Raw genomic sequence first — 9,058 nt, 5'->3', positions numbered from 1 at the left:
GGCAGTGCTGGCCAAGAAGCAGCACAACTATCCTAACTATTCTAGTGATCATCCATGGAATAGAGACTACAGACTCAAAGCTTATAAGGCTACTTGGATCCTAAGGAATAAATTTTAACCAAAATCACAGAATCACAGACTAGTTTAGGTTGGAAGGACCTTAAAGCTCATCCAGTTCCACACCCTGCCATGGGCAGGGACACCTTCCACCAGCCCAGGTTGCTCCAAGCCCCATCCAACCTGGCCTGGAACACTCCCAGGGATGGGGCAGACACAACTTCTCTGGGCAACCTGTGCCAGTGCCTCAGCACTCTCAGAGGGAAGAACTCCTTCCATATATCTAACCTATATTTCCCTTCTTTCCCTTGGAGCCTGCCTCTTGGTCCTTGTCCTGTTGCTACAGCTCCTGATGAAATGCTCTAATTAAACTGATCTCAGCCAGTCCAGAAAGCAATGCTGCGGATAAAAATGATCCACCCAAGTTCCCTATTAGCCTTGCCCAGATACCCAGTGCTGCTCAAAGTCTGACAGTGTCAGCAAGGACCAAATTTAGCCTTCAAGACTGGTACCTACAACATTCCAACAGCCCTGAAAAATGAGGGAACTGAGCACAGTAAGGCTAAAATCACTTGAGATGTCACCATCAACTGCTGTGAGGTCACTCAGTCCTGCATTACCAAAATCAGACCCCCTTTCCCAGGTTAATTGCTGATTAATTGAACTCCTGTAGGTTTCAGATCAGAGCTGTGCCATGGCCAACTGCTGTTTTAGGCAAGGCCCAACACGGTGGGCTTGAGGGACTCCTAAAACATCAAGAAAAGGAGGTACTTAAGTCACAAATTTCTTTCTGAAAACTGTGCACAGTCTTAGAAAACATTTCTAACACAGTACGACACTCCTCATTTCACCCATCCCCAAAAGATGCTGTTATTTGGCATTTCATCACTGCTCAGTGACCTCTAAAGAGCAGCTCTGGCCACAGGTCCATTATCATAACCTAAAAATACCATCCAAGTGTCTAAGAAATACATTGGCTTCCATTAATTCCAAGTGTATCCCATTACAGCATCAGGCTCAAACAGCTTGTTACATCACTTCTAGCTATTTCAGCAGATTAAATCACTACTATTCCAGGATTTTGACTCTGGGCATAACTTGGTATTAAAATTATTCACTCTGAAGATCCCTCATCAGATTAAGTTAGAATCAAGGAATCACAGCTTCATCCCCAGAAAGGGTAATGCCAGGATTATTTTGTTTACAGGAATAAATATCAGGGGAAAGAAAGGCACCTCCTGACCTTCAGCTAAGCCACTGCCACTAAAGCACATTCAGGTGTATTTTGCCTTCACTATTCTGCTGTTCTGTCAGACATGAAAACCTCCACCTTGGATGCAGCTAACTCCCCTGGACAATATCCTTTCCTGTTCCCCAGCTCCCCCTGCCTCTGTGTGTGCCTCTCCCAGAGCGGTGCAGGCCAGCCCCGAATGGAGCCTCAGGCTGCAGTTCCATGCTGTGGCACAGGCACAGCCCTGCCTGCTGTCCTGGGCCCTCCAAGCCTTCGGAGTGCCCTGAGAAACACCTGCACAGAGAAATGACACTTCAGTCCTCACGGGAAGGCAGTGTAAGGCCCTGCTTGCCCTGTATCCCCACCGTGCTGCCCTGATCCCCCGGCAGCACAGCAAGCCCAAGTGATCCAGCCAGAACAGACCCTAGGGAGTCTGTCTGGATGAGAATATTTTATCAGTCCTCTCGTCTGTTCCATCAGGCAGCAGTGCAAACAGAGCCACAGGAGAAGAGGACACACATGCAAGAGGGCAATTAGTATTTCCCAAATCCCTGAGTTTGGAGACTTTTTGTTTCTCTTTCTGTGACAAAAATCTCAAGCATTTTGCCCACTGCCCACTCAGCACTGGGCACACAAATCAGATACAAATTACCAAGTAACTATTTCCTTCTAACCAACAGCTTTAGATGCTTCCCTGCAGGAATTCACAGTGTTGCGTTAAGGTATCTTCAAGTCAACAAAATTGAGAACAACTAACCCAAGGCATTCTTCACCAGCAAATACCAGAAATTTGTATGTAAGTTTGTAAGAATTTTCTGTTTCTATGAAGAAGAAGCAAAATAGTTGAAGTTTCACCTACTCTGGAAGCACTTGCTGCTCTGGAAAGTAAAATAATATACCCAGGAGCTCATTCCCACACACTGCAGGCACGGAGAAACATGTTTCTCATAAAACATCTACTTAAAGTGAAAATAAATGGCTGAAACTATCAAAATTTGGCCTTGCTGAGAAGCAGGAGAGCAGCTTCGCCACATTCTCCAGCTGGCTGGTAGGATGGAGCTGAGGTGGCGAAGGACAGCACGGCCAAGGTCACCACACGCCTGGAGCTATCGGCCACAAGCCATGCAGAAGCCACTGGTGGGCCAGGCAGAGCTGGAGCTGTGAGGACACGTGTGGGGAATGCACCCCCAGGACACCTGAGCCTCACACCCTGCCCACGTCACCTCTCCTGGACGTGGGCAAGGCAGAGGCAGCACAGGGAAGGCATTCCCAGGTTTCATGTGGTCTGGATGCAAATCACAAGCCATGAGGCTTTGGGCTGAGCAAATCCTTACTCATCAGGTTCAGGCCTGTTGTGCCCTTGTAAGGGCACAATTTTGCACAGAAAGAAGTGCCTTAAAAACACAATACAATTCCTTAAGTTTATAATCTTCAGGATGCTTAATGACCTGGACTTGAAACACGAGGTATCTTAGTCCTGTGGAATGAAGAGATCCTTATCAACCAACTGCCTCTACAGCACTTAGAGGGACACCAAACCTAGGCCAGAACACACCGCTTTGCTTTCGGTCCATCTGCTCACAGCTCAAGGCTCTCACCCAGCCAGGGGCTCCAGCACAGCAATCCAGCAGGGTTTGGCCTCACAGGCCTCAGCAGCTTCCGAGTTCTATTCCAAGACACAACAACTGAACCGAGTCACTACAAAGTCCTTAGCTTAGGTGAATTGAGGTGATTTTTCCTTTGGCTCCAGCAATCTGCTGTGAAGGACATTAATCAATGGCATTAACAGCCACACTCACAAAATTTTATCTAGACCACAGCTTGGACCCAACTTCTAACCATATACTTATATCTCTGGTATTGATACAAGCTGTGATTTATATCCTTTGTGACTGTGATAAACAGCCCCAAACACACCACCCGGTGCCAAGTCTCACCACAAGCAGCAGCCCCAAACTGAACACAGAGCAAGTCCATGCTTTTCTATAACTGAAAGTTTGTCCTGGTAGAAAAATCAGATTCCTGAGCTGCACAACACAGTGCATTGTGTCAGAGCTCCAAAGGGTGCAGGAAATAGATAAACATGCCGAGAGCCAGAGGCTTTGTTGGTGCTGCTGAGGCTGAGCAGTGCTGGAGGGGAGCAATTGAGCTCTTTCCTTGCTCCCACTTTGGATGGAAACACCCCTGTGCCATGGGCTGTGCTCCTGCAGACCCCACAGTAGCCTGGCAGTGGCCAGGGGTGATGAAGACTTGCAGCCGTGCGTGCCAGCTCTCTGCAGTCCGTGTGCAGCCCCATGCCTCCCTGCTCTGCCTGTCCAACAGCCAAATTCCCAGCCCAGATGTTTGTTTAGATAGTGATTCCCTGTGCTGTTAGCTCCCAAGTGCTTTAGCATTCACACAGACTTTATTCCCATCAGTGCCTGGCAGTTACCTGTAGCTCCTGCCCATGGGCAGGAACACAGCTCTCCCCTTACACCATCCTCTCGGACACTTGAACCCTGTCCCTGTCTCAGCTGCCATCCAGGGATCTAAGGCCATTTCCTAATTAAAGAGACCTGGAACTTCATTTGGAGATAAACAGGAAATGCTTAAGATAACCATTATAAACACTGACATGAGATGTTGCTTTTCACGAGCGCTTGACCGGAGACAAATGCCAACCTCAAGCCCAAGCACAGACTCTGCCCCTGCCCATAAATATTTCAATTCTGTTTACCACTTTTGCAAATATCTTTGCCAAACACAACAAGAACTGCAAGTAAAGGACACTTTTAGCATATTTCACTTCTTTTTAAAGGATGTTTGCATGAGCCAGAAACTTGCAAATCCTGGGGTCAAGTTCTTTTTTTCCACAGAAGAACTAGAAAAGCAATAAAGAATTTCTTTGGCATTAAATGCCATATTTTGATATTCTTTGATATTCGGTGTAGGGTTAGTGTTACTCTGATGGAAGTCTTTTGCACTTAACAGAGATGAGTGCACTCTTGTTCTACCCCCCCGATGCTTGAAAAAGCAAGTTTGCCCAGTACCAGAGACTAAAATGAAGAGGTAAAAGAACTTCCTTAAGCAGTAATTCACAGAATGATCCTAGGAAAGACTGGAATCAATAGATAATGCTCTAGCAGGAAGAAAAAAAGGAATCATTTGGACCATCTACCTTTTCCATGAAGCATTACTAGAAGTTATGGCTTTCCAGCAGGTTTTCCCTGGACAGACAAAGCTCCTTCTGTACAGTATTTTGGTAAGAGGCATTTTAACATCACTTGTTTTAATGCAATAATTACATTACAACGCCAGTTCCAACCCAGGACTCACAGGTTGCCAAGTGGCTTGAAGAAACACTAAATATAGTTCAGCGCAGTAAGTTTTCTGCAGGACATGAGCTATTAAAAGCCATGTTCCAAACCTCCTGGTGAGTCACAGTAATGCCATGAGCACAGGCCCTGGAAAAACCTATTTGTACACAAGGAGTTGTATTGAACAGTGGGAAACGAGCACAGAAGCTACAGTAAGTCAGGCTCTTGCATAAACCCAGAGCTTTCTGGGGCACTTTGTGGTCTCTCCCTGATTCCTAATTAGTCAGAGCTGCCTGTCCCTGGTTTCAGTTACTGCGAGAGCCTCAGGGCAGATCGAGTATCTCCCCAGCACTAGGCACTGGGGATCTCCACCTGTCTGATCTTCAGGGACTGCACCAGACCTGAACCTTCCACCAGCTGCCTGGAGTCGGTTTCAATCTCTCTGGTACTCTGCTGATTGCTCCTAAAAGATAGAGAAGGAACCTGATGGTCATGACAGCAACAGTTGGTGCCCAGGGGAAGCCCAACTCGTGTGACATTGCCAGACAGCCTGAAATGTCATTAATTACCACCCTGAGCTCTGGAAGCAAACAGTACAATCCAAACCCCTCTGTGGGCTCATTCCTCATGGAAATTACTCAGCTATGTAGCTCAAATGCTCATTAGTGTATCAGTGCAAAGCTTTGATGACAATGCTCTGAATGTTTATTTTCATTAGGGATGTCAGCAGCTCCAAAGCAGAATATTCCAAAGCTTCTGGTCAAATCTGTCTTTGCCACTCATAAACGGGTAGGAAAACTAAGACAAGCACCCTGGATAGCTGAAGAATTACCTTGTGACATCCATACATAATATAATCCTTTCCATTTCTGAGCTCTGCTGGAGTGAGAGTGTGCTCAGAAAGGATCCCAAGGAGAGGTACAACACCAGGCAGGCAGTGCCACACCTCTCCAGACCTGTGAGACAGCACACAGCACGACACAGCCCGTAACTCCCATTTCCCAGGGCTCTGTGCCCAGGCCAAACACACACACAACTGTTCTCAGTCCTGGTCTTGGAAGAGATGAAGGTTTAGAGGAATTAGCACAGAAATCCCATTAAAAGCAATCCCAGAACAAGGACTCTAAGGAATCATAGGTAACCTGAAATTCATGAAGTTCAGCATTATGGTTATTCCTTTCCTCTCCACTCCCTCCCCTATTTATTTTTTAAGCCTAACTAAATCTCCCAAACTGTTTCCAATTGGGGTTGGGATGCAGCTCAAGGTAAAGTCAACTTCCAATTATCCGCTCTGGGTGATCAAGATGCCACTGTATTCCTAAGCATTCAGCGGGTGTGGGACTACTGATTTCCTGGCAAGCTCAGTCCCTGCACACCTGCAGCCTGAGCCCTGCTTCCTGGGAATTATCCCAACTGGACGGAAGATCCTTCTGGATGACAAGAGCACCAGCACACACCAGGACCCACAGCTCAGCACTGCAGGCGAGACTGCCCTGAGGATGCTGCAATGCCACCTCCAGTGCCAGGAGGTCTCTCAGCCACCTGACCCAGACTCCAACAGGGACTGATAGCTCACATTTTGGGATTACTAGAGCTGGAACTGTTTCCCCCCACAGCACTGACAGCAAATCTGTCAGACATATAAAGTCCTCAGTGGCAGATTGAACACAGTCAGCAACATCCAGGAGATAATTGATGCAAAATATTTAACACATCTACTAATTATTGTGGAATCCTGTTCCAGTCAGCTAATCCCCCCTTTAATTAGTTTCCTACATGTATTTCATAACTCCATATGATCCTATCCATGGACTCACAGGCTTCCCATAAGTGCCATTCCTCAACTCAGATGAAGCTCTTGCTCATCTTTTCTCATTCTCCACACTAAGGTGTCAATTCTCTGATCCCAAATCACCTCTTTGGTGCACAAGGCAAAGGTTTCACCCCTGGAACCGGCTGGAATGGCAGTGTCATTCCTACCTTCAGTCCTGAACCATTCCAAACACTCCTCCATCAAAGAGAACCAAACCACAGCAGAGACACTGCTGACGCAGGGCCAAGCTCTGCTAACCTCATGCTGCTCTCCCCACACCCCAGCTATGATGAACAAAGCTCTGAATGCAGAGCAAAGCAGGAGGAGACATCCCTTGGGAATACACTACCAGGAACACAACAGCCAGTTAGGGATCAGCCCAGGGAGCAGCAGGTGATGTTACCAGAGAGGCAAATGGAAGGGGACAATCCACACAGTGACCCCAAGTGCCCCAGGGGATGTGACCCCATCAGATCCCAAATTGCTCCTCCAAACTTCTCTTGTGGAACATCTTAATCTCTGCAGGATGTCCCAGGGGTGTCCAGGGCCTGGAAACACAGAGCAGTGCCTCTCCAAGCATTTCCAGCACCAGAGGGTCCTGCTTGTGCAGGTCTTGGCTCCTCACCCTGTCCCAGCAGAAGAAGCTAATGAAGGAGTTCACCACCCAGTATGACGTGCCATTGCCTGCAAGACCCTGCCAAGTGCCTGTCACATCCCCACAAGTGCTGCAGCACTGCTCAAACCACAGCACAGACCTGCCCTGGATGGGAAAGCCTCAGCCCTGACATCTGCAAGCAAAACCACTTTAAATCTGTCACTGCTGTGTGATTGTAACTCTGGGAAATGAACTGGTGGCTGTTGGGAGTGCTTGGCTGGCACAGGGAATGGGAGCAGGTGAGGGATAAGAACTATTCACTGTTACTGAATATGAAGCTTATAGCAACAAATGACTGTATCATTTTAACCAGTTTTTAATGCAAAACAATGGCACTGTATTCTGGATTTCAGTGAGCCTAGAGCACCCCAGTGCCATGCCCCAGCTGACAGGGCACCCCGAGCACCTGGCACAAGTATGTGGCCCTGCAGAGCCACCACACCCCAAGCACCTCACCTGTGCCTGGCCAAAGGTCACTGCCACCCTCCTGACCCACACACCACCCACACACTGCCCCACACCTCACCTGCATTTCCCCTGGAAGCACAAAGCACCCTGAGCTGTTGATCCTGCTCAGCACAACACAGATTACTTGAAATTCCACTTGGGATTTGCAGCTGTGGGGCTGACACAGGCCAACTGGGAATGCCAATAATCCCTCCAACAGCACAGCGAAACCCACGGATTGATATGGAGTGAGGAGGAGAGGACACAGGGCTGGTTGGGAATTTATTTCCCCTTTTATAGCAAAACAAGCCTAATGAAAATGCACCCCTGACACACCTGACCTGGTGCGTGTGAGCCCCAAGGGAAATAAACAGTGTTAAGGGAGAGGAGGCCACTAAAATATAAACTCAGAAAGTTGATACTCTCAGCATCAGGACAGAATTCCAGTTTATACTCTCAGGACAGTTTGGTTTTTAGACTTTCAGATTAAATTCTCACTAAGAGCAGAGAGGTGTTTCTGGGGGGAAACACAGAACTCTAGTAACACAGTGCAGCGAGCTGTGCATGTTTAGCTCCCGGAACAGCTGCCGCAGGACACTCCTGTGCCTGGGCACAGATTGATAGCCACAGAATTGCCTCAGACCTTCCCTGGAAACTGGCGGCAGCTGTACCTGCAGCTCTCCTGGTCGAGTTGCTAAAGTTAAGTCCTGGAGGAGACACATTCTGAAGTCTTCTTAAACGTGAGAAAGGGCAAGAAATATATCAAACACCTCAATATTAACGCAGAGAGAAAGGAAACGAAAGTCGTCAAGGACCAGACAGGAAACGACTGATGCAAATAGCTCTGCGGGGGGGGCGAGGGACCCTCGGGGGAGGGGGGTCCCCCCTCTGAGAGCATTTTGGGGACCCTCTCAGGGGGCTTGAGGGACCCTCCAGGAGCATTTCAGGGACCCTCTGAAAGACGTTTGGGGGGGTCCCTCTGAGAGGGTTTGAATGACCCTCAGAGAGAGGTTTGGGGGGACCCACTCAAGGGGGTTTGAGGGACCCTCTGAAGGGACTCGGGCGGATCTTCCAGGGAGGTTTTGTGGACCTCCTGAGGGGGTTTCAGGGACCCTCTGAGAGCACTTCGGGGATCCTCTGCGTGAGGTTTGACAGATCCTCTCAGGGGGTTTCAGGGACCTTCTGAAAGGTGTTTGGGGGGCCCTCTGAGAGCGTTTGAATGACCCTCTGAGAGAGGTTCCGGGGGACTCATCCGAAGAGGTTTGAGGGATCCCCTGAAGGGACTTGGGGGGGTCTTCCAGGGAGGTGTGGGGAACCTGCCGAGGGGGTCTCAGGGACCCTCTGAAAGGGGCCTCAGAAGACTCACCCAAGGGGATTTGAGGGACCCTCTGAAAGGGGTTTCAGGAGACCCTACGAAGGTGTTTCAGGGACTCTCTGAGAGCACTTCAGGAACCCTCTCAGGAGATTTCAGAGACCCTCGGGGGGTTATGGGGACCCTCTGAAAGGAAAGCCTGAGGGCTCTGCCTAACCGTGCATTAGCCACACACGGAGCTGTCACC

The sequence above is a fragment of the Acanthisitta chloris genome, unplaced genomic scaffold (assembly GCF_000695815.1).
Source record: "Acanthisitta chloris isolate BGI_N310 unplaced genomic scaffold, ASM69581v1 scaffold22163, whole genome shotgun sequence".
NCBI classification, from domain to species: Eukaryota; Metazoa; Chordata; class Aves; order Passeriformes; family Acanthisittidae; genus Acanthisitta; species Acanthisitta chloris.
This window is presented reverse-complemented; position numbering follows the sequence as displayed.